Source organism: Otolemur garnettii, unplaced genomic scaffold, assembly GCF_000181295.1.
Source record: "Otolemur garnettii isolate 467f Iridium unplaced genomic scaffold, OtoGar3 scaffold00012, whole genome shotgun sequence".
In the NCBI taxonomy this organism is placed as follows: domain Eukaryota; kingdom Metazoa; phylum Chordata; class Mammalia; order Primates; family Galagidae; genus Otolemur; species Otolemur garnettii.
Window position 1 is genome coordinate 2,803,918 of NW_003852407.1, and position 24,009 is coordinate 2,827,926.

A 24,009-nucleotide genomic window follows, 5' to 3' on the forward strand; every position below is an offset into this window, starting at 1 on the left:
GTACCAGTTGCTCCTTCATAAACAGGTTCTGTTGGAGGAAACATGATGGTGTGTCTGAAAATACTTGAAGAATCACATGAAAGACTGTGGGGTAGAAATTGCCAGGGGCTAATTTTGATGGCGCAAAATGAGAAAAAAACCTTACTAATTACTAGAAATGTCACCAGGGAAATGGCAAAGCTAGTGGTTAGAGGCACAGACTGTGGAGACTTGGCTGCCTGAGTTCCAGTCCCATCTCTGTCACTTACTAGTTGTGTGCTTTTGAGCAAATCACTTAATCCCTCTGTGACTCAATCTCTTCCTCTAGGGTTCAGAGTAGTTGGACCACTGAGTTAGTGACTGTACAGGAGTCACACCAGTGGCAAGCACACAGTAGGTGCTATGTAAGGATTAATAGGTCAATAGCTCAGAAACAGGATGGACAATGGTATGAGAGAATATGCTTTAACGCTCTGAAAATATTCCAAAAATATCTGACCTTCCCTCTATTTGGGTACCTTCATTAGAAGGACAGTTGGGCCACACAGTCCCTGAGGTTCCTTTTTTCAGTCCTAAGATCAATGATGCTAAGTCATTTAAAAGTTATGAACAAAACAATAGGCCTGCCGGCCTTCTCCCACCCATCAATCAAAACATTCTGTCTTTATTCAATCAATAAACACCCATGTTCCTTGGAAACAAAAGCCTGTAATTGGTGTAAGGACATTTAAATCAGTTTCTGCCTTCAATCATACAAAGGCGATAGAAAATAAAACAGAAAGAAAAGACAGACCCCAAGCAGAGGAGCTGTAATTAATGGAGTCACAGAGAGAAGGTAGTGGCTTGCATTGGCCTGAGGGTCAGTGGCTTTGATCTCTTATTTGCTCTGTCAAAGATAGCAGCAAGGGGGAGCGTGGCATTGCTCTAACCCAGAGAAAGCGAGCATTTTTCTCCTCAGGTCCACACTGGTGACTGTTTCTTCTCCTGCCCTATTTTTTCATAGATTTCTATTTGTCTAAAGCTTCCTGCCCCTCAAGTACTCCCGATCCCAAATAAGAAACCAAACACAGTTTTCCAACAGAAGGGTTTATTTGGCATGTCCTTGAACCTCTTTGGGCCCTCTCTTTATCTTCTCTAACCCTCATGGGCCTCTAGAGTTTCCCAATCCTATTTCTTACTCATGACAGGCAAAGTCTGCAAGCTTTCAAAACACTTTTTTCCCTAAGTTCTCTTCTCTTCTCTAATTGCCTTGTGTCCGCTTGGCTCCATTTGCAAATGAGCTGCTTAATTAACTTCCCAGGACTTTTTGGTCTTCCTGGCCATGGAAAGTCATCTGTGCCATGTACCAAGCTGCTTCACTTCTAACCACCGTGGCAGTCAAGGGCCATTGGTAGAGGAGAATCATCTCAGTATTGCATGAGGTGCTTGTGGGTCCTAGCATCAGATTTGATAACATGGTGGAGAAGCCCCTTGGAATCAGGAAGGAGGAGCTGTGGAGGGCCAGATGTCAGTAGTACTTGGCCTTTAACCATGTGCTGTCATTTACTAAATGTGTGACCTGGGGAAATTTACTTAATTTCTCTGAATGTCTTTCCTTCTCTGTTAAGGGAAGAATGGTGATGGTAAGACCTCTACCATTCCCTGTGCCTTCTACTTCTAACTCATCAGACGGATATCACAGAAAGAGACTGTGTATAAAGTGCTTCGTATCCATAAATGCACTAAACAAACATAGGCTCATCTCATAAGGTGGCCCCTTGACCACACTAGATGAGTATGCTAGTAACAATCTAAGTGACCAAATTCTGTGCCATCACCTAGGACAGCACGCTACTTCTCCATCAATTATATTGGATGCTGAAAGAAATATCCCAAGTCAGCGTGGGTGCTGTCAGATACAGCTGTTGGGAACATCTGCAGGAGGCAGGATTAAGGGACAGATGTAAAATCAAAAGGCCCAGGCCTCGCCTCAATGATATTCTTAATTAGTTGTGGAGTGCTAAGCCCAGCAAAACCTACTGTATCTCTAGTTCCTAAGACTCTCCCAATGAATGGTGTCACTGTGGGAGAAAATAAACAAGCTCAAGAAGAAACAATTTACTAAGCTACAACTACAGTGGACAATATGATGATGATGACTTTACTGACTGATCCATGAGGAACCATAGATTCTTTCCCCCATGCTCAACTGAATGCAGAGACAGCAGAAGTCGGCTGATTACTGTGCTACTATGAGTGTGAATAAGCATCACCACATCTAAAGAATGTGGAAAAAACCCTGATTTCAACTTCTAGGGCCAAGAAGAACAGGCTCACAAAAGGCACAAGGTACACAGAGTTTGGTGCGGCTATTTCCCTGTAGACGTTATTAGCTTATCAAGGAAGAAAGCTCACCTTTCCTGATATGTTAAGCTCCATGCTTTGGGCAACCATGGAATATACCATCTGAGATTGAACACTTGTGAGAGTGAAAAGGACATGATAATTTTGTAAGGAAAGCAAATTGCACTGAGATTGTCCCTGACAAAGCAGAGTGCACTGTCCCCTATCTCTACCCAGCTCACATCAGGGCTTTGATGAACTCCAAGGGCAACAGAATTGCTAATCCACACTCTAATTTTCCCATATGGTATAGTATTATTATTCCACTCCAATGATAAATCTGTGTTTACCTTTCAGCTCTAATTTTAGCACAGCAGTAAAGCCCATTAGTTGCTGTTGAGAACATTTCCCCATTAACTTGAGTAAGGTGTTCCAAGCTGGACAGACGGGCTCCTCTCCTTCCTGCCCAGCTCCCACCCACGTGGGCAGCTATGGAAACGCTTGCTCATCTGAGCTCATGCTGCCCTCACTCTCTCTCTTCTACACGATGCCTGGGCCCAGGAGTGAATAAGCGCAAATCCTCCTCCAAGGACAGTTGCTATCAGAATTGGGTGAAACATATTTCCTGATAGTCCTTCCATTGGCTGCAAATATTAAGTTTTATGCATAAATTGAAATTCAAGTTAAAAATGTGTATCTCTGCATCTTACCTTTATGACCATAATTAAGCTACTAACAGAGGCTTTAGTCCCAAGAACTTCTCCCTCCTCCTCACAGCTGGTCACCCTGCCCTGGACATTAGGATCAGCATATTACAGGCTGGAACTGTGGAAGAGAGGGGCAAACACTGAAACAGAGGACTCAGGTCTGGCTTTGCCCGCTTCTCCATCAAGTTCTTAACACCTTGGACTTCGGTTTCTTTCCTTCTGCCAGGGATTGATCTTACTCAGTGTTATCTTATGGAGTTGCCATGAAAATTAAATATATTAATGCATCTGAAAGTTCTCTGGAAACAATAAAGAGCTTCACAAATATATTGGCAATGCAAATTTGCAGGTGAGAAGACAGTCACATAGGACAATAGAGGTTCCAGCTGTGAATTCTCTGTTAATTGCACTCTGAACCCTTGTACTCAACTTTCTCAAGGCAATTAAGAATGTAGTTGGATGGATGGACTGAAACCAAAAGAAAGAACCATTTTCTAGCCACCAGGAATAGAAGAAGTGCATGTTTTGAGCAAATGATTTAGATTTGAACCATTATTTGGCTCCAAAAGGCTCTAGATATAATCATGCACTTAGAACGATTTTTTTTTTTTTAACCATCTAATGGGCTCGTTTTTTGGTCTTTTGTCCAGATTTTTTCTCTATCCATAAATGCCTGTCCAAATTGAGTTTGGGTTAGATGCATAAAGTAATCTTTAGAACTAAGGCCACAATTCTTGAAGCTATAGGCAGCCCCAGGGAGGAGCCCAAGTTCAAACTTGTCCTGTCAGCAACCAGGGACCTGTGTCCCAGGGCCATTCCTCCACCACATTTTCACCTTGGATTGAACTTGCTCTTCCTGAATTTTTTCAAGTGCCTCATGTTCGGTAGATTAAGAGAGAGACTTCTTTGTACTTATGAAGTGTACATGCTAGTAAAAATGTCTGAGTTTCTCTTAGCCAACAGACACATGAATGTTATTGTGATAGATTCCTCATATGGCTGCCAACAGCTGCTCCCCTCACCTCCTGCATCAGGACAGGGAGTTAACTTTTCCAACCTGTGAACTGGTGGTGGTCTTATACCTGCTTTGACCAATGGAAGGTGGTGGAGAGAATGTTCTTTCTGGGGCTTTTGAGTTTAGATCTTAAGAGAACTAGCAATTTCTGCTGCTTCTTCCCCTAGAAACCAGTCTCTACATGACATTTCCAACTACCCTGAGACCACCATGCTGTGAGGAAGCCAAGCTAGACACAGGCAGAGGTCCCAAGGGGAGGCACAGAGGGGTGAGACATGTGAGCAAAGCGTTCCTGGGCCTTTTGGCCCAGCCCAACCCAGTCAACAACTAAAAGCAGCCAAATGAGTAACCCATTTGTTGCCACATGGAAAGGAAGAATCATCCAGCCAACCACTGATCAATTACAAAATTATGGGAAATTTTAAGACACCGAAGTTCTCCTCAACCAAGTTTGGGGGTTGTTATTTAGCAATAAATAACTAAAATAGCAATGTCTCTTCATTTTACCACGAAAAAAAGGACACTTAGAAATACTGACATAGATGCCCTTATCAACCACACAGATAGAATTCCAAACCCTCTATATGTAGTAATTAGCTAACTTCTCTTATCCAGCTGTAGTCTTGGGAAATTAAGTCTTTTTTGTTTTTGTTTTTTTTTGTAGAGACAGAGTCTTACTTTATCACCCTCAGTTGAGTGCTGTGGCGTCACACAGCTCACAGCAACCTCCAACTCCTGGGCTTAAGAGATTCTCTTGCCTCGGCCTCCCAAGTAGCTGGGACTATAGGCACTCGCCACAACGCCCGGCTATTTTTGTTGTTGTTGTTGCAGTTTGGCCGGGGTCAGGTTTGAACCTGCCACCCTTAGTATATGGGGCTGGCATCCTACCTACTGAGTCACAGGCGTCGCCCCAGGGAAATTAAGTCTTTAACATGCTCCTACTTTGTACTTCACTTGATAAACACTCCTTGGAAGAATCTCCCATGTCTACATGTGTGGGGGTCCTAACAGGATGGCAGAAGAGCACTGGTGATGGGGACTTGGCGGCCTGAGCTGCAGCTCCAGCTCCAGCCCTGACTCTTGCCCTTTGACTCATTCCAAACTCTGGGCAAGACATTTAATCTCTGTCTCAGGCTGTGCAGGCTGTTCTAACAAAGTTCTTTGGACTAGGTGGATTATAAACAATAGACATTTATTTCTCACAGTTCTGGAGGTTAGGAAATTACTGAGATGGCGGCACTGGCAAATCGGGTATCGGGTGAGGGGCCCTGTCCTCACAGGTGGCATCTGACAGCGGTGTCCTCAAGTGGCAGGAGGAGCAAACAAGCTCCTGTGGGCCTCCTTATAGAAGAGCACTAATCTCATTCATGAGGGTAGAGCCCTCAAGACCTAAATTATCTCCCTAATGCCTGGCATCTTAGTACTCTCACATTGGGGAATAGGTTTCAACACATGAATTTAGAGGGGACACAAACATTCAGACCTTAGCAATCTCTTCTGCCTATTCTAGTTTATAAGAGGTAGATTAATAACATCTACTCTGTCTACTCTGTAGACTTCTTGTAGTAACCAAATTGGGTAGGGTATGTTTATAAGATTTTTTTAAATATTATAAAGTTTTTTTTTTTACCAGCTCTCATTTCATAATTTTATTTTTCCAGATTGAAACTTAAAAACATATATAGTGTGTTTTTAAATAGACACATTTTTATTTGTGTTTTATTTAAAAAAACACACATATATGTCATTTTAAAATAAACACACACACACACACACACATATATATATGTATTTTTAAGTTTATCCCTCAAAAACTCCTGCAATTTGAGGGTGTTGCCACCAGGTGGCAATGGTATATATATATCAGAGCCCCTTAGATCCTAAAAGGAAGAATGAGTGTCATATTCTCAAGAACTTCTGTGAGTATTTGCCTGGAGAGAACGTTTTGAGGCCTTTCTTTTCTATATAGGTAACATAAGAAGAAAGGAAACAAACACATCTGTAAAAATGGTGAACCTACGTTGACAGCTTACCATCAGCCAGGTAGTGTTAGAGTTTTTGTATGATCTTATTTCCTCCTCACAAAAGTTCTATCTTTATTATCCTAAATTTACAGATGAGCACTCTGAGGACTAAATAAATTAACCTACTCATTCAATTTTAGACACCAAGTAAATAAATGCAGAGCTGGAATTCACACTCAAGCTGCCTGGCTCTGCGTCTGGCAATTTTCACCACTTCAACATCGAGAACTCTAACACCTTTAAGTCTGTCTTCCTCAAGCAGAAGGAGGTAATTTTCTGCATTAAGTTTTTAGTAATCCTCCACCCTTACAATTAGTATTTTTATGGGACTTTTAGTTAAGGGAAGTTTGTTTAAAATATGATAACTGGTAATACTGAAGGGCTCCTAGCTACGTTGATCTAGCCAAATGTGACAGGTTTGACAGATCAGTGCCAATTACAAAGGTGCTCAGAAATGGTTTTCTAACACAGAAAAAAAGGTCATGAATTTCAAAAGCTTCTTTTGCACAAACATTGTAAATAAGTCCATTCAAATCCTTTATGAATGGATATAAGGTGTCCTTGTTACTACAGAGCAAAGTGTTTTCCCACTAAGGATAACAGGTCCTTGGGTCCTTACTGTGATGGTCACACCCACTCACTGAACCCCTTATTGATCAAGTGTAAGAGGACATCAATGCTAAAGCAGCACCCAGGGCATTAGGCATTATCTGTGGTAGAAACTCAGAAAGATCAGGGTCAGATTTCTGCACACTGTGGGCAACTTTCAGGCAGTGTTCGACTATCTCTATAACAAAAGCCAGACATTCCATATAGAACTTACCCCACTATCGCACACAGAGCTAAAAGACAGGGCAAGCCTGATGGGAAGAGAGGGAGAGGCCCCACCTGGCCTTAGCAGAGCATACCTTAGATGGTAGGAAACATCTTCAAGGGTCGGCATGAATGAACCTGTACAGTAGCAAATTAGGGATAATCATATCAAGGGCCATAGAAATCCGACTGACGAAAACTCTAAGTCAGTTGTTCATAGCCTGAACTGCACATTAGAACCAGTGGGGGAATTTTTTTAAATGCCTGTCCACTTGGCCTGTGGACCACATCCCTGACTGCTTAAAATTAGAGCCTCTGGCGCTACTATGCAAGCGTTTCTACTTAAAGCTTCCTAAGTGATCTCACAGACTGAGAGCCTAAAATTGAGCATAATTTAGGATTATAATACAATTTCTTTTTTTTTTTTCCTCATAGGAAAATGACCATTCTAAGACATCTGAACTCCAAGCAAGAAACAAGAGGACTTTGGGTATTCTTTGGAGGAAATTATAGCCATTATGATAAGCATGATCTCACTCAATCCCCAGGATACCCTCTGAGGTTTGCAAAACAAATATTTAGGCCCACAATTCACTGCTTGAGAGTGAAAAGTCTGGGGTCAGAGGAACCTTGAGATGTCCTCTAGTCCAGTGCTTCTCTAACTTTATCTGCATCAGGATCACCCATGGGGCAAGTAAAATTGGAGTTGTTGGGCTCCATCCTATAGACTCAGAAATTCTGATTTCTTGTGAAGAGAAGGGAGAATGCAGATCAGCAGCAGTTTCTGACCTGCAGAGAACCAGCCACTGGCCTGGTCTATGCACCTGGCCGATTCAGGAATTCCATCTACAGCATCCCTGATATCCCTGTGATATGGTCACCAGGCTGAGCCATCCCATCATCAGGGAGCTCATTGACTTACAAGGTAGCCCAGGGGGACAGACCCTGGGGTGACCAGAGCTGGGGTAGGGGGTAGATTTGGGATTCAGGCTTCTCAGTGAGGGTACCTAGTCATTGTCTTATGCCATAAAACAAGAGAATTTCCCAGGAGGGCCCAGAACCTATGAGATCTTCATGATCGACTAGCCCAAGGTTCTCCTCTGAGAAGCTCTTATACCCAGACCTCACTCCGGACTAAGTGAATCAAACTTTCTGGGTTTAAGTTCTTTAAGTGGTTCCAACAAACAGCCAGGGTAGAAACCCACTGAATACATCCATCCCCTTCATTTTAGATACAAGGAATCTGAGACCTCGTACAAAAGAAGGGCTCTAAACCCTCCAACAGATAAACTTCTTCCTTAATCTTCCCATTCTTCATATTCCTTGAAATAATGGAAACCTATTCAGTAATGCTTTCAAAATGATGTGGTAATTATATGTGCTTAAGTTAGAGGTTTCACTTACCTGTGAGCTCCATGATGACAAAGGATCACATGTAATGTCCCTAGAACATGTGATACATCTTAGTCAGTAGCTTTTGTCAGACTAACTCTGAATTCTGTAAACGTGGATCCCAGTCCCTGCCCACCTCCACCCACAGGTGCATGGAGTTCCCCAGAGCAGGCTCCAAGCCACCCACACAGGAAGCGAATCCTTAACGGAGGAGGGACTCAGCTGTTCTGTTCACCCACTTTATGTGGTAGCTTAAAACGTGTTCAAAAATTATTTGACACTCCCTTCAAAAGGTTGAGCATGATTCCCCTTTCCTTTGAGTGTGGGCTGGACTCAGTGACTCACTTCTAAAGAACAGAAAGAAAATGGAAACAACAGTGTGTGATTTCATAGTCCAGGTCATGGAAGGTGCTGCAACTTCCTGGTTGGTCTCTCTTGGATCACTCGTCCTCGGGAGAGCCAGCTGCCATGTGGTATGGCCCTGTGGGAAGGGCTACATAGACAGGAACTGATGCCTCCAGCCAATAGCCACACACCTGACCTTGGAAACATATCCTCCCGCCCAAGATACCTTAGATCAGTGGTTCTCAACCTTCTTAATGCTGCAATGTATTTTCATTGTTACAAAAGGGTCGTGACCCACAGGTTGAGAACCACTGCCTTAGATGCCTTCTGATGCCTAGCCATGACAGATCCTGAGAGATCTTTAGGCATCTAGATACCCTAGATGCCTTCTGATGTCTAGCCCGTGAGAGATTCTGAACTAGAGCCATCCAGCTAAGCAGCTTCTAAATTCCTGACACATAGGAACTATAAGCTAATATGCATTTGCTGTTTTAAGCTTCTGAATAATGGGGCAGCTTGTTATACAGCAAGAGATAGCTAATACATTATGCTGCCTCAACTTTTAAGTAAAAGCACTCATGTATTTGCGATGTTGAGAAGACCCAAAATGAATGTGCAAACTATAACTCTTCCATTGCTCACAGACTGAAGGGTGAAGGAGACCTCAAGGTGAAAGGCCTAGAAAGATGTGCATTGACGTAGAACCAAGGGAAATTCAGGCATCTCAGTCAAGTGTCCAGTTACACAACAGCTACTACCTGACAGCAGGCAGAGTTGGGAGCAAGGGAGGGGCATAAGAGAAGCTCCGTAATGGGTTTAAACCTTAGTCCTGCCCTAAGGTTTACAGCATCTGAGGACACAAGACTGCACAATTGGCCTTATAAGAGAACAAGGCAGTTTATGTTCTAGTGTCGGTCCATGAAGCAGGGCTGACAGTAAACACCACAAAAGAGAGAAAGAAGGTAGAGTTCCCTTCAAATGACCCAAACGAACAGACTTCTAAGATGGCAGCTTCATTCAGAGATAAACAGAGGTTGTTATTAGGAAAAAAGCCACTCAGCCTTAGCTAGCCAAAGGTTGGTGAAGTCTCCTTGGACACTGGCCACACGTTTTGAGCAACTCCCCAGCAAGAGTCATCCTCAAAATGTCTGGGACAGTCCTAGGAGAGACATTCCATGCCTCTTCCCCAGATCAAGCCGAACACTGGCACTCCCATTACTCCTGCTCTTACCCTCTCAATCCTAGGTAGCTGCCAGCTCCTAGTCCTGTAGTCTGTGTCCTGTGTCCTACCCACTTTGTTGGTTTCAAGCAGCAAAGCTGCCTTGACAAAGGTGACCTATAAATCTTAATGCCATTACTTCAAAGCATAGTCTCTGCTTGCCAACACTGGTCATCAATCCATTGGGTATAACTCTTGCCTCCTCCTCCTGCCCATTCATGGCTTCAGAGCAGGAGCCCCTCAACTTAATGAACCCCCAGCCTGAAGGAGGAAGGGGAGATGGTGCCTGCAAGGATTCCTGTTGGCTCTCTGGGTGCTGATGAGACCTGTCAGAACAGATTTCCTCAAGAGCCACTTGTTCGAGATGTATCAATGACTGTGTGAAGAGCCCTACGAGAGGAAACCACAAATCAAATTTTCAATAGCAGACTGAAGTGAGAAGTGCCACAAGTAAAGTCCAACACTGTTGACTTCTTTGAAGATGGGCCAGGGATGAATGTGAACTCACCCCCCACACACACTACTCTTGTCCTTGTCTCTACCCAACAATCAGCCCACTATATTCCTCTTCCCAGAGTTCTTCCTGTGCAATTGGCTTACAACTGTGGTGGGCACAGAGTGGACTTTCACTGCTTTAGCAGCCCTGCTCACCCCAGGATGTCCAGCACCAGACCCTGGACTATCAACTTAGGAGACTGCCCTGGGTAGGCCTCCCAGTTGAAGCTTACTTGAGGAGGAGATGTGATGGTACTGTTGAAACACATTGATCTGCTTCGATTCACAGACAGTTGAGCCTTTCAGCTAGGAAACCTTTTTTTAAACAAACAAACAAACAACTTACTAAGCTTATGAAACCATGGCAGAAGCAAAGACAGAATCACCTGGTCCCAAGAAGTGTGGACTATATATCTCATCTGTCACTAGCCAGAGTGTGAACTTGATGATTCGAGGAGTAGTGTTTTTTTTTGTTTTTTTTTTTTTTTTTTTTTTGAGACAGAGCCTCAAGCTATCCCCCTGGGTAGAGTGCCATGGCATCACGCTCACAGCAACCTCCAACTCCTGGGCTCAAGCGAGTCTCCTGCCTCAGCCTCCCAAGTAGCTGGGACTACAGGCGCCTGCCACAACGCCTGGCCATTTTTTGGTTGCAGCCATCATTGTTGTTTGGCGGGCCTGGGCTAGGGATACGAACCTGCCACCTTAGGTGTATGTGGCTGGTGCCTTAGCCGCTTGAGCCACAGGCGCCAAGCCGAGTAGTGCTTTTTTTATTGGAGTATTTCTTGCACCAGTATTAAATTTACTTCAGATTCAAAGAAACGTGACACTCTTTCCACCTGATGTGATTGCAAGCATCTTTTCTTCTGCATGGTGGGTACCACCATGTTGTGGCACAGCTTCAGCTGTGATTGGGTTATTATACCCCTGCATTGACAGGCATTTAGGAGAACCACATAAATTTAAAAGAGAGTGGTCCAGCGTAATGCGGTGTGGAGCGTCTTTGTTGGTATAAATCATGCCAGTGCTAAAGTGGATTTTGATAACAACATACAGTTATCTCTTACCCTGGCTGCACTCTCCACTGGACTATGGTGGACCTTTGATAGATCTAGAAGTGGTTTTGGCCTTGGAGTAGGAATTGCTTTCTTGGCGACTGTGGTCACTCACCTGCTAGTCTATGATAGTGTTTATCAATATACATCTCCAGCTTTTCCCTATGTTCATTCTTGGCTACCAGGTATATTTTTTGGTGGCAGCATAACAATAGGAAACACTGATCGACAACTGGTAATGTAAGAATATAAAGTTATTGCAGAAAAATATCATCAGGAATGAAGAAGGCAAAAAGCATCTTTTGTACAGAATAACAAGATGAAAAAGACATGTAAATGATAGATATACCAACAAAACTTTGGACTATAAAATCGCCAGGATGCAGTTTTCCCCTCGATTGGTGTGTATACGGATGTCTACACACGCATATATATATTACTGCAATCTGTGACTGCTTTATCTGTAAACCAGTCATAAACCTTTATGCATTTGACTTAAATAACTGTAAGATATATATGCACTACATTAAAAAGTTGGTTAACAACAACAACAAAAAGTAAGGGTAAGTTAGGGCTGGGCAGTGAGGGAAGGTGGCTGCCAGCAGGTGGCTGGGCTATCACTCAAGGCTGGTAATCAGTTCTCAGGCAGGAACCGAGGGCCACATGGCTCCCAGCTAGGACCAAGAAGAAAACTCGGAGCTCAACAACAGACACAAGAGGCAGAGAGCAGTGTTTCCCCTGCCCCATCCTGGTTAAGGAGGGAGGACTGCCCCACTCCCGCCACACACATTCCTGATGTGGTTGCATGTGGGGGGCCCATCCACTTCAAGGTTGCCCTTAACATTCACTTTAAAAATCACATGTGTGTAAGGGGAAACACAACAATGACTGTCTGGTGCCACTCTAAAAGCACCCAAGGAAGTCGAAAAGTTGGAAATCTTGAGCAGAGGCAGAGGGTGATGCAAGGACAAGATGATGCCAAAGCCACGTCCCCTGTGGCCTTGTCACTGCCCACAAGGACTCCTGTGGAAGTCTCCTTTGCCTGCTGCAGGTACATGTTCCCTCCAGCTCATTTTCCAACTGGCAGGCAGTGAGCAGGCAAATCTGACCTCCTTCCTCACCTGTTTCCACCCCTCCACAACTTCCCTTGCCTTTGGATCAGCCGAGGCTCCTGGACTGACCGTGGAGGACAAGCTCCCATGGTCTTGCCTCAGTTGCCTGTCCACACACAGCTTCCCCCCACCCCGTCCCCAATAAAACTTTTTATTTCAATCATCCGAAGCTACATCAGGATCCCCACATGAGGTCCTCATGTTCTCTCTCACTTCCACTCATGCTGGGGATAGTGCCCCAACTGTTCTGTAAGCCCCCTCTGAGCCACACTCCCTCCTGCCCGCCTGTGTCCCATGTAAGCCCCAGGGGCTCCCTGTACAGACGCTGAGGGAGCAGTAACTGTGGCTGTACCTCACCGCTCCATCACTCTCACCACCACCCCCTGACTAGCTGCTTCATGCAGTAACGGCAGCTCCCTCTTCCTCGTGGCAGCAAAGCTTGCACAATACCTAGCATGTCAGAGGTGTTTCACAATTCTAAAAAATCAAATCTCTCAATCTTCTGGTTGGCTGAGAGGTCACTTCAATTCCTGATCTTGTGACCATTAGGTAGATTTGCAACAATCTGATCATTTCCTTTTCCTAGTGACACAGGTAGCATCACTATGTCCTTCCTCCTAGACCAGGGTTCTCAAAGGGTGGTCCCTGGACCAGCAGCTTCATCATCACCTGAGAAGGTGTTAGACGTGTATATTCTTGGACCCCACCCTACATCTGCTAAATCAGAAACTCTGGGGTTGCACCAGCAATCTGTAGTTTAACAAACCCTCCAGGTGATTCTGCTGTGCACTCCAGCTTCAAAACCACTGCTCTAGCAAAGCCCATGAGAAGCAGCTCAGATGCCCTTCAGTAAGCAACGAACTCTCCCCCTGGCCACTTTCCCTTTTCCAGATAGCTGAGCCTTCTCCATAGTTGACAACAGCTGCATTCACCTAAAGGCCAGATGCGGAAATAATTCCCCTCCTCTTGCCCCTTGGACTAACCAAGAAGCACCCAGGTAACAAAGGAAACAGGGAACACATGTACTCTGGGCCCTAGGGAGCTTTCTCACTGCTAAACCCTGGGCAGTGAGTGGCCCTCAGCAGACACTTGCTGAACTGGGCAGAGTTCACCTAAAGTCATGCCAGGGCCACATTGTTACAGAATCTGGTTTCCAGTTATTTTTCTCCAAAGAACAATGTTAGACACATCAGAAATATGACAGGCAGATGTGCCACTCCTACCACAGCAGATCCAAGGGAACAGGGCAATTAAGAAGATCTTGGCTGTCAGTTTCAGCTCAAAGTTCCACCAGTAGCCACAATGCAGGCTATGATCGTGGGCTGAATTTATTGGGTTTTGCCACCTACCCCACATCTAAATCACAGAGTAACATATTTAAGCCTACAGAAATAGCCAAAAAGCTGGAAATATGCAATCTTTTAGCACTCACATTTTTTATAAACCCTCCTATCTACGTTTCATTTCATAGGTAATCATGTCTTTCAAGACCTACTATGCACAGGTAACCTGGGCATGGCTGCCTAACCTGGGGAATTACAATCTTGGTTATATATGAGGATCATCTGAGGCACTCTGAACAAATTCTAATGCCCTGATCAGATCCCAGACCAAGTAAACCAGAATCTCTAGAGTAGGATCCAGACATCAGTATTTTCAAAACTCCTCAGATGATTCTAATGTGCACCAAACTTGGCGGTTTAAATAAAACTGATGTCTAGCCCCCGTGCCAGACCATGTAAGTCAGTCTCCAGGGGTGACCCTGGACATGATTATGTAACACTCGCACACATCTACACACACATGCACACATACACATTCTCCAGGTGGTTGTGACACAGCCACAGCTGAGAACCATTACATACACCACTGGTTCCCAAACTCGTCTGCACTCGAGAATCTCCTTTTTAGAATTTCGGAGCTCAGACCCCAGACCAACCACAAACTCTGGGGTGGTCATCTAGTCACAGACATCAATATTTTCAGAGGATCCCCAGGTGATTCCAATGTGCAGACAAGTTTGGAAAGTACAGCACAGATGCCAAGATGAAAGCAGGGTCTGTTTTGTTATTTTGACTTTTCTACAGCACCTGTTTTGAACATTTGTTAAACGGAATTGGATTTTCTGAGACCACCATTCTCAGGAGGTCCTTTACAATGATGTCCATTGAAGGTAGTGATGCCCACACTGGAAGACTGCAATGGGATTTAGCACAATTCGTATATGCTTCATGCAAACTTCCTTCTACTGCTTCACAAGCAAATCCCACCCACGGGGCTTCCACAGTCCTTACGCTTTTTGTTAGTGTTGCCTTCTGCGAAATTTCTTCTGCTGTTTCTCCTTTGGGTGCCTTCAGACAAAAAAAAAAATTGTTCCAGTTCTCTGTTGTCAGCATGTTTAAAAACTGGGAATGGCTTTTGAGCACTGCGATGCCCAGGATTGAATTTAGGAACTGCAATGGTATTTTGGTCCATTGTGCTACTATAAGAGAACACCTGTGGTTGTGAAATGCGTAAAGAACACAAATTTATTTCTCACAGTTCTGGAAGTCCAAGATCAAGGCACTGGCAGGTTTATCTGGTCGGGGTCCAGTCTCTACTTCCATGACAGTGCTTTGAACTCTGAGGCCTCTGCAAGGGAGGAACACCCTGTCCTCACAAGGCAGAAAAGCAAAAGAAAAAACCTTGTATTTATTTTTTAATATAAGGACTCTGTCAAGTCCTTTTAATAACAGCATTAATTTATTCACGAGGGCAGCCCTCATGGCCTAAACACTTCCCCAAAGGCCCTACCTCCCAACACTGTTGCAGGAGGGATTGTTCCCAATCCATGAATTTGGGGGGCCACATTCAGACTATAGCGAGCAATTCCTGCCTCCTGCTAAAGAGGTCCCTACTTAACTCACCGGGCTGGAAACAGTTCACATTTTAAGAAGCTTACAGGTAAGATAAAAATCACCCTAATTCCTCATTTCACAACTTTGTTGCTGTGAGCCTAGATTTATCCAATAAATAAGGGTGATTGCTCTTTATTGCAAATAAATGCACATGGTAGGGACACCTATCCTGTAAGGGAAGATTCCAATTATGAATCCTTGTGTGGAAATGCTGGTGTTTATATAAAAAAATTGTTTTAAAAAGAGGAGTGCCTGCAAAGCCATTCATTAAAACTGGGGTAAATTAATTCAGTCTCTTATTTTTGAGGTTACCTCTTTATATTGGGAGTTTTAGTGTGACTTGCTTCTTGCTAGAATTGACCATTGATGGCCAAGCCCAAGACAATTTTTTGTCAGTAAGGATGTCAGGAGGAGGGCTGGGCTGGAAGTTAGGAGAACTAGGCTCTGCACACCATGTCACCACCTCTAAATTGGGAGCTTCATCAAGTTATTTGATCCTCAGGTTCCTCATTTATAAAACAAAAGAATAAATACTCTCAAAGATGGTTTTCTTCCAGCTCAAACAGCATATGGTTCTGATTCTCTTGTGAGCAATGACATTAGTCTTGTAGACATGGCGACATTTGTTATTTTTGTCTTCCTAGAAATAGATAATTATTTGGGATAAAGTACCTAAGTATTCCATAAAACAAAGATTAAATAACTAATTATCAGGACCCATAAGGTACTAGACAGAGTCAGGCTATAAGAAGAGAGATAGCCCCGTGCTGATGAAATTAACAAAGAAAACAATTATATATCTAACTGAATCATTCTGATTTAAAACAGAATGAAATAGATGTTATGGCGCACAACCAGAGAGGAGGAAGCCTGGAGTATTTAGAAAAGAATGTCTAGAATAAACAGTAAAGTTCTTTCTATCAGTGACAAAAGGACACTGTCTGTGGAATCAGGCTTGGCGTCTAGTCCCCGACTCAGCAGGTAGTAAGTGTGTCATCTAAGACAAGCTACACTTCCACCAGCTTACGTGTTCCCATCTGTAGAATGGACATCTTATCATACTTGCCCAACATAACTGAATAGTGCCTTTAGGAGGTTCCAAGAAGACAGTGGCATGAGAGGACCTTGTAAAATGCTGTGTCATATAAGTTACCCCAGACCATGGAGGATACACATGTCGTATACTGAGCATGTGTTTCTATAGATGTTGGTCTGAAAGTCAGAATTTCTAAGGAGAAAGCAGACTGGAGGTAAAATTCGGGACAGGATCTCATAAACAGTGGCTTCTTTTTGCTCCTACCTTCTTTTCTCCTTTATTAGAGAAATCTATCTCCTAATCTCCCCCTTTATCTCTAGTTATTTATTAAATTAAGATAATTTATTTTAAAAATTAATTGGTATAGAAAAGTATAAATAAAATTTTTTAAAATCCCTCACTTCAATGTCCACCCATTCCTTTCTTTACCATTAACAATGTCTTATGTGTCCTTTCAGAAAAAAGCTTCGAATTGTCCCATCACCATAACTGTCCTGTGTCTGCCCCGTAACAACAGTTAGACACCTCCTTTTCCAGGTATCCATTACTGGAGAGGAAAGATCTTATTTCAAATAATCTAAGTTTAAGGTAATATAGTTTTAAATTACTGAAATCGGACATTGCTTTTAGCAGTGATAATTAAATAATAATGCTATTATTATTTCTTACCAAGAGGAGAGGTGCCACAGAAAACAAGAAGGTCATTTAATATATCATGGAAGCCAAGTCCTGAATTCAAAAGTGTAGAGCAAAACACTGTGCTGATTGTTGGTTAACTAAGAGAGAAAACCCAGCAGTTAAAAGACAGGCAGATTTTTGGTTCTGGGGATCTGCTTCGGAATAAAAGGAAGAGAAAAGCCCAAGGATTCTTTTACTGTTTCTCGTTCCATAAATGCATTTCAGGCTCACGTTCAAAGACTGCTCATAAGAGAAGGGAATTTTCAGGATTAACAGATTCACTGAATGACTTTTGGAGAATCAAAGCATGCCCAAAAATGTAGAAACAAAACTTGGGGTTTTTAACTCTCTCTTACACTGTGAGCGTTTTCACTTCGGAATCCTGTTCCCTATCTTCTTTATCCAGAGACTCGACAAAATTAATGAGGACCAGAGTTCTTTTCTTTTTTTTAATCTCTTGTCTTTAATCTCCACTCAGCTCAAGAGAATAGTATAGAAAAATGGACATTTATTCAGGCCAGGACATGCCCAAACTATCTACCAGACATACCCTCAGAGTGTAAGAAACTCCTTTCTCCTTCCCCTGTTCTGCAATGTTCTTCCCTTGGTCATTCTGATGGCACATATTTCACTGGCTTTATTACGCAGCAGATGGGTGGGTTGTTAAAGGCCCTTTCGAGTCCTACACCATGAGTACTGGAACTGTATAATAATTCATAAAAAGTTATCGGACAGCTCAAAGCAGCCCGCCACAGTCTCTCCACTGTTCTCTCTCTCTCACCTTCTCTTCCTAAGTGATTGACTGTAATCAGCTTCCTATTCTCCTCTTACAAACATAATCATTTCAGATTCCTAAACTTCTCTGTCTCTTTTTTTCTACTGAATGAACTATAATACTTTACTATTCCAAATCCTCTAAAAAGTTCTGGACGCATGGTAAAAAAACCCACTACATACTAGAGGCAGTATCTTGGTTTCTGATAAATACAGGAATTTGCTCAGCTAACTTTGTCTGAACTTCCTGCAGTTTTCACATATGTTATTGAAATCGCAGCCTATTATCACTTATTAGCAGACAAGATGGTCTCAAAGTGTCTGGGAAAAACTGCAATCCAAATAAGTGGAAACTTTGACAAAAGAGATACTATAGAAGATGGCCCTGGTGGACTTCAAATAACTATACCTTTTTAGAAAGGTCAGTTTAAAAGCCCAAGTTACCAATAAATAAGAGCAATTCGGGCTTTTACCTAAAGTGAATCATGCTGGAGAAATGAATTTACTTCATTTTAGGATTAAAAATTTTCACACGTCACGGTTCATAAATTCTCATGGCTGGTAGAGCTTTCTAGCCATTATGCCTCCAAAAATAATCATGGAAGGGTACATTTTCCAGGAGAATATAAAATTTGCCTCTTCAAAATTAATTAAGTCATTTATCATTTCTTCCAAAGGATCAGTCAAAACCTAAAATTGGGAGTAGAGTGACAGATTTGTTCCCTTATGGACAGTTATTAAAACCTAATTTGATTTCTATTTCTAGCATTATGGTAGATGAAGTCATATATATTCTTTCCTATGTGTAAAATATTATAAAATTAAAATTAAAATCAGCTGAATAAATTATCACAGAACATACAGTAGGCTCCACGAAATACAGTGGTCTCCAAAACGCTGGTGGGGATATGTCCCCCCAGGGCAGGCCTTCTCCAGTAGCTTCACCCAATGGCTATACAACTGAAAGGCAAGAGGGGTCCTATGGTTTCCTGGACAGACAGTAATTTTCTAACAGTTTAGTTCCAAGGTTTCCAAGGGAAAAGATACTCAAAAATAGAAATAAAAGCTGCCACCCATAGGAGTCTCTGGTAAGGTGGTGGGAGACTTCCCATCATTGAATATCCCTCTGTCCAACATTTTCAAATTCACCAAATACATTTTTCTCTTTGTAAACTTCTCTGATCTCTTCAAAGTTGGGAGGAAAACATCTATAAGAGTTGGGACAGGGTGGGGTAAATACATTTGGCTACTGATCTTGAGACACATAATTAAGCATATGGTTTGGAAAAGCCCCCCAAAAACTTCTTCCCAAATATGAGAATCAATAAGAGTCATCTGGAAAGGCTACCATGACTCCTACTGGAAGGGACTGTTCAGCTTCTAGAAATAGCCTTGGTCATGGATAAGAAATTCCTTCTTTCTTTTCTTCTCTTCTTCTTTTTGACAGGGTCTCACTCTGTCACTCAGGCTGGAGTGCAGCAGTACAATCATCACTTATGCAGCCTGGAACTCCTCAGCTCAAGTGATCCTCCCACTTCAGCCTCTGGAGTAGCTAGGGCTAGCTACAGGAATGCACCACCACACCCAGCTAAGAAATTCTGCTTTCTATATGGAAATGTTGAGTGCTCAAGTTAACTAGAAAAAACCTTACCCAGCTAGTCTACTTTTTTTTTTTAATTTCCTAAGAGTTGCAGTACTAGAAAACATCTTCCTCCCTCAACACTTCCCTTGGCCCTAAATCCCCTTCTTTTTTTTTTTTTTTTTTTTTTAGACGGAGCCTCAAGCTATCCCCCTGGGTAGAGTGCGATGGCTTCACTGCTCACAGCAACCTCCAACTCCTAGGCTCAAGCGAGTCTCCTGCCTCAGCCTCCCAAGTAGCTGGGACCACAGGCACCCGCCACAATGCCTGGCCATTTTTTGGTTGCAGCCATCATTGTTGTTTGGCGGGCCGGGCTGGGGATTCGAACCCGCCACCTTAGGTGTATGTGGCTGGCACCTTAGCCGCTTGAGCCACAGGCGCTGAGCCTAAATCCCCTTCTTGTTGTAGGACAGTATGGATGAAAAGGAAGAAGCTGATGGAGGTGGATATTTGATGGAGCTCTACGTACCACTCTCATGACTGCTTACTCTGCTGGTCACCTGTCTTACTAGCAAAAGCCTGAGGGATTGTCTCATCTATACAGGCAAATATATCTGCATTTAGCTATGTCCAATTAGTAGAAATTTATTCATCCCCATTTCTGCTTCCAGTTGTCATCAGGATGGCACATTGGGAGTGGATGGAGAACCTTCTCTAGTCACAGGCAGCTGGTGATTCATGCCTCTCCCCTGTCAGTCTCTAAGATGGACCAGACTTAGTCCCACTTCCTGATGGCAGTGGTGAACTGGGTAATTTGAAATGAACTTCCCAGTGAACACAACAAAGAAACCTGGATGAAATTTAAAAACAACAATAAAACATTTACTAAAAAAACAGAAGAGCTAACAAGATGTGGAAGCATTTCAGATTTAAGATGTAGGGGGGAAAGTAGATACAGAAACGAGAGCCTGAGTATTAGGAGCCACTTTTACCCAGACGGGGGGACTTGTCAACCCAAAAGAAGCTGCAATGCTGAGCAGCACATCAGCAGCCTCCCGGGAGCAGAGGCCAGGGCCTCCCAGGGCTAAGGCCTGATAAACCACTTTACACTTAGGGTAGGACGTCCAGAGAGCTAGACCCTAGGAGTAATAAATAAACTAGTCTGGCTTCATGTCATGTGGGTGACCTAGAAAATCTCAGGCCCCCAAACTGGCCCAGTATTGCTGGTACCCAGGATGCCTATAGAAGCTAATTAAAATTCTCTCTAAAACTCTTGTTATCTTTATTATAATCATCCAAAGCCTCAAACTATTGAATGCCATCAATGTTAAATAAGACTAATTATATGACACACTATTATTTTATGTACATAAAAAAGAAAAATACTACCAACCATAAAAGTAAAAACTCATCAACTGTAAAACACATCCTGATTTCAGATATTAAAATGTTAAAAAAGACTGCACCTCTTAAAAAAGATGAAACACCATATTTATACATATATTTATTTTCAAAATAATATCCAGCACAAAGTTAAAGATAACCAGGCACACAAGGAGACATGACAACATAAATATGGACTAGAATCCAAACAAATGCCAGAACAAACAGATGCTCAAATATTCCAGACAGAAAAATTACTAGAGAATATAAACATCTATGCTTACTATGCTCGTAGAAACAAAAATCTGACTTAATAATTGTGACAAGGAACTGGAACCAGAGATTTGAAAAAGAACTAGAATTCTATAATGACAATTCAGCAATCAAAATTGAGAATGCAACAAACAAAAGGACTTAACCACAAATTAGATACAGCTGAAAAGACACATTGTGATGTGGAAGACAGGTCAGAAGAAACTATTCAGAATGTAACCTGGGGAGATAAGGACAAAAAAAATGGAAAACACAGGAGAGGGTGGGGGATAGAAAAGATACAATGAGGAAATTTAAGATACTAAAATTACCTGACACCACAAACTTCTCCCAGAAGTAGGTGGTAGAGTTCAGAGGAAGTTGCTAATGTTTCTAAGCCCAACTCCCTCAAAGACCAATTATACAGCTGAATCCTGTCATATTAGCAAAGATACAAAAGTAGGTAGCTGCAATTAAAATGTATATGACAGTGGTTATTTTACTTTTTCATGTGTCACTCTCCTTATATATAAATTGGGGAAAATATCAGTATCCACTTCCTAGACCACTGTAAGGATTAACAGCTGTGAAGCACTTAGCACAAGCTCAATGTACGTTTCTTCACCAAAAGAATAAAGGATTCTGTCTTCCTTAAGTGTGCTTCAGGAATTAACAGACAGCTCTACTACTATTAACAAAAATAGTCCAGCCTCAAACATGGTCCTCAAGGTGTTGGAATCATAAAACATTAGGGTTGGATGGAAATTTTCATAAAATGTATGAGCTTCTTGGATCAGAAGTCATGGTTTTCCCTTTTCACAAATGGCTTTTTATGTCCAGTTGAATTTTTTTCCCAGATAGGGTTTCACTCTGTTGCCCTGGCTAGAGTATAGTGGTGTCATCGTAGTTCATTGCAAACTCAAACTCCTGGGCTGAAGCAATCCTCCTGCCCCAGCCTCCTGAGTAGCTGGTGCTACAGGTGTATGCCACCATGCCCAGCTAATTTTTTGGTATTTTTGGTAGAGACAGGGTCTTACCCTTGCTCAAGCTGGTCTTGAACTCCTGGCTTCAAGCAGTCCTCCCACCTCGGTCTCCCAAAGTGCTAGGACTACAGGTATGAGCCTCCACACCCAGCCCAGATCAATTTTTTTTAAAAAACTAAAACTAAACCCAAATCGAAAGATAGATAATTCATACACACAAAATAGAAAATTATCCTATATAAAATTGTTTAGTTATATTGGTAAATAAAATGTAGATGAAAGAAACAAAGACACCATTTTTTACTTTATCAAACAAGTAATTATAAAATAAATAAAAGTACTATATGCCTTCAGTGCTGTGGTGAGATTCCCTCATCGGTAGCATGCTGTCAGGGTAAGGTGAATGGGTACACCATTTCATAAAGCCATTTAACATGATGCATACGCATCACCAGACAAGTGATTTCACTGTCTGGGAATGTATGCCAAGAAAACAATCCAAACTGTAGAAAAAACACGGACCCAAAGTTGCTCCCCCAATGACACAGTGGGGAGAAATTGGGACCAAACAATGTCCACTAACAGCAAAAGGTTGTGATAAATGAATGAGCCTCCAAGTACTGAATTATGCAGCTATTAGAAATTATGTTAAAAAGAGTTTATAATAATACAGACATTGTTTATTCTACCATTAACTTAAAAATGCAAGAAAAATTAAAATTACGTGTGCAGGATGGTCTCAGTTATTCAATCAGGTTTAAAAATGAACTTACAAAAGACTAAAAATACTAAATACTTAAATAGGAACAAGGTCCAAGTATCTCAGATAGGACTTGCTTATTCTTTCTACTTCCCATAATAACTGTATGTTAATTTCCTAAAGAGGAAAATAAATGTTTTCATTTTAATTGTTTACTGGAAAGATGATCCAAGAGGGCACTAAAGGGAGGTTTATAAAATAACCTCGTTCCACCAATCCGACTATTTCAGTTTTCCTGTGGTTCTCAGTCCTCCCTGTGTGCACACACACCCTTGGCATAGATGTAATCAGTTTGAATTAATGAATGGTTCTCTCAGGATTGGGTGCCCTGGAAATGAGACATGTTATCAAACCCTTTTCTGGCCTGGGCCCGTGCCACCAACACACTCTGGCAACTAGGAAGGCAAGAAAAGCATGGTATCCCAGCAGCACTGAGTGTCAAAGCAAAGGGTGAAATTCCTGGCTACCAGCCCTGGCCTCCTCGCTGACCTCTGTGGAACCTCAGCAAGCCATTTACCCACTCTTAGCCTCAGTTTCCCCATTTATATAATGGGAAGGACTCTTCACCTCTGTGACTATGTGTACGTTTGACCCAAAATCTTCAAATGGGCCTCAACTTGAAAAGTTTCACACCAATCAAATCTGTTTAAATATAAATGAAAAACTAGCTATTTTTAAAACATCCTTCCTATAGCAAATCTTTACAGAGTCTTTTTATTTTTGATAAATTCAGACATTGATTACTGCCAGATCTGTCTCACGTCGAGCCATGCATTTGTCTTTAGCAATAGTATACTAAAACAAAAATTAAAATACTCTGTCTTCCTCAGTGAAGCGAAGGAAAAAGATTAACTAATTAATGAAGTCTGAATTATGAGTTTCATTTTTAAGTGTTTTATTAATAATCTGTTTAATTTTTAAGTACATACAATCATGTTGCTGTTTTCTTTTTTTTTTTTTTTTTGAGACAGAGTCTCACTATGTCGCCCTTGGTAGAGTGCCATGGCGTCACAGCTCACGGCAACCTCAAATTCTTGGGCTTAAGTGATTCTCTTGCCTCAGCCTCCCAAGTAGCTGGGACTACAGGTGCCCACCATAATACTCGGCTATTTTTTTGTTGTAGTTGTCATTGCTGTTTGGCAGGCCTAGGCGGGATTCAAACTCACCAGTGTACATGGCTGGTGCCCTGGCA

The 24,009-nt window shown here is 42.3% G+C and overlaps 1 pseudogene; it reads left to right on the forward strand.

Annotated features, from left to right (window-relative positions):
- Nucleotides 1-10,672: 10,672 nt before the first annotated feature.
- LOC100957077 lies at nt 10,673-11,646 on the forward strand (annotated as a pseudogene).
- The last annotated feature ends 12,363 nt before the right edge of the window (nt 11,647-24,009 follow it).